At 37.2% G+C, this 2,500-nt stretch overlaps 1 protein-coding gene across 4 annotated transcripts in view; it reads left to right on the top strand.

Moving 5' to 3' along the window:
• Positions 1 to 640: 640 nt before the first annotated feature.
• The window catches only part of LOC122253212 (uncharacterized), a 25,449-nt gene continuing 23,589 nt past the window's right edge, over positions 641 to 2,500 (top strand). Inside the window, exon 1 of one of the 4 annotated variants that reach the window (XM_086550888.1) lies at positions 641 to 731. The gene's annotated coding sequence lies outside the window, so the exon portion shown is untranslated. The other 3 variants (XM_086550889.1, XM_086550886.1, XM_086550887.1) reach the window with 3 other exon arrangements.

Below are 2,500 nucleotides of genomic sequence, written 5' to 3' on the forward strand. Positions count from 1 at the left end.
ACACAAACAATTATCATCACATCGCCACCCATATGCCCGCATAGCATCGTTTATTATTATCACACGCACATACACCCACGTTGTTTCTCTCTCACCCACTCTCTCTTACGCATATTTATGCTCTCATATATACTAGCATATTTTTAGAATTATTATCACACAGATACTCACAGACACACACACACACAGATACACACACACACACACACACACACACACACACACACACACACACACACACACACACACACACGCACACACACACGCACACACACACGCGCACACGCACACACACACACGCTCGAGTCAGTCCCCCTCACACACGCGCGCGCGCACACTTGGGCAAGGGGCAGGCGTGGGTTCTATGACGCCAAAATCCACCTGGCGATGTGATGTAGCCGCGACTTGGCCCCATGCCAGGATCTCAGGCTGTGAATGGCCATGACTTAGGCCATGATTTAGCCCTCCAGACATCACGACTTTTTCTCTTCTTATCCTTTCCTTGATCCTTCTACCTACTCCTTTTTTTTTGGCACAAGGCACAGAATACGATGAACGCGGCGGCGTCGGCGGTCGGTTATGACAACAAAACATCATGAGGAAAGATTTCAAGGTCTCGGTTCAACAGCCTAGTGTGCGTTCCTCGGGCTGGCTAGCTGGCTGGCTGGCTGGCTGGGTCGTCCGGGTACTTGGTTCATGGGGAATGTAGTATGTGTGTGTCAGTGTCTGAGGTGAGGTCGTCGTTTACGGGAGTGGTTATTGATTTTGAGTTTCGTTATGTCATAGTGGTAGTCAATGTTTTTTTTTTTTTTTTGAGTTTGAGATGCGTATTTTGATGTGATTTTGTTTGATATGTATTTTTGGAAGGTTAGAAGTGATGCTTTTTGTGTGTGAGCGGAGAGGGAGGTACAGGTAATATTTTAGTTTTATTTATTTATTTCTTCATTTTTCTTTCTTTCTTTTTGAGACGTGTATGGTGGCGAGATTTCATTATACACAAAGTATCAGGTGAAGTAGAGGAAACACTATTATTCGTTCCTATTTCAAATCCGCGACGTGAATTTTAATGATTGAGAGAACGCTTAGAAAAGGCTTGACTACAGAGACTTGCAAAAGATAACTTATAATGGGAGATACGAGTCACAGAAAGAATTTCATACTTTAACATGGACGTAGGTACAATCGAATCTTTTTTTATTTATTTTTTTTTCAATCATTACTAACACTTTTAATCATATACACTCGATGCAACAACACTCAACACTCATAAGCACTTACAGAATGTGGATGAATACGCATCTTTGAAGCACAAGTTGGCGTTTATTGTGCTTGGTCAGTGCTTCTTTGTGCTACGACCACTGGGTGCGTGGAAAGGGAAGTGATGACGTCATTGCAAAAGGTGAAGGTCAATATTGCGATGACGATATGTATGTATATATATATATATATATATATATATATATATATATATATATATATGTATATTATATATATATATATATATATATATATATATATACATATATGCATATACATATATGCATATATATACAGTATATATATATATATATATATATATATATATAATATATATATATATATATATTATATATATATATATATATACATATATACACACAATTTTTTTTATACAAACACACACACACATACACACACACACACACACACACACATATATATATATATATATATATATATATATATATATATATATATATTATATTTATGTATATATATATATATATATATATATATATATATATATATATATATAGAGAGAGAGAGAGAGAGAGAGAGAGAGAGAGAGACATATATGTGTGTGCGTGAATAAATATCTCTCTCACTCTGTGTGTATATATATATACATACATAGATACATACATATACATATATATATATATATATATATATATATATATATATATATTTATTTATATATATACATATATACACACATACGCACAAACACATATGTACACACACACAAGCATACACATATGTACACACACACGCATACACATATGTACACACACACACACACAAACACACACACACACATATGCATCAAGTATATAAAGTGTATATAATTTATACAATGTAAGACATACTTCAGCGAACACATCCCACACCCCTGCATTTCCGCCTGCGGCAAAGTCGTCTGAACTTGAAGTTTCCTCACATTACAAACACCGGCAGAACCACGTGCTGACTAAGTTTCTTTCTATTGCTTCTACCTTCTGCTGTCGAAAAGAAAAAACGTCTCCATTCGACTCAAACAACAGCTGACAATCTATACGATATATCGTAAATCCTAAAAGGAAAATAAATATATTCCTAGTTTAAATCGTGCGTCTGGCAGGGGGGTGGCGCCAGAGTTCCCACAGCATGGCCGCAGCAGAATCGCGGCTGAGGGTCTGGACCACCAGTTACCTTGATGGACTCGGGGCTGGAAGGAGGAGGCTCTGTGAGGTTGGTGTGT

Source organism: Penaeus japonicus, unplaced genomic scaffold (genome assembly GCF_977035675.1).
Source record: "Penaeus japonicus unplaced genomic scaffold, GWHDUDI00000001_assembly GWHDUDI00000024, whole genome shotgun sequence".
NCBI lineage: Eukaryota > Metazoa > Arthropoda > Malacostraca > Decapoda > Penaeidae > Penaeus > Penaeus japonicus.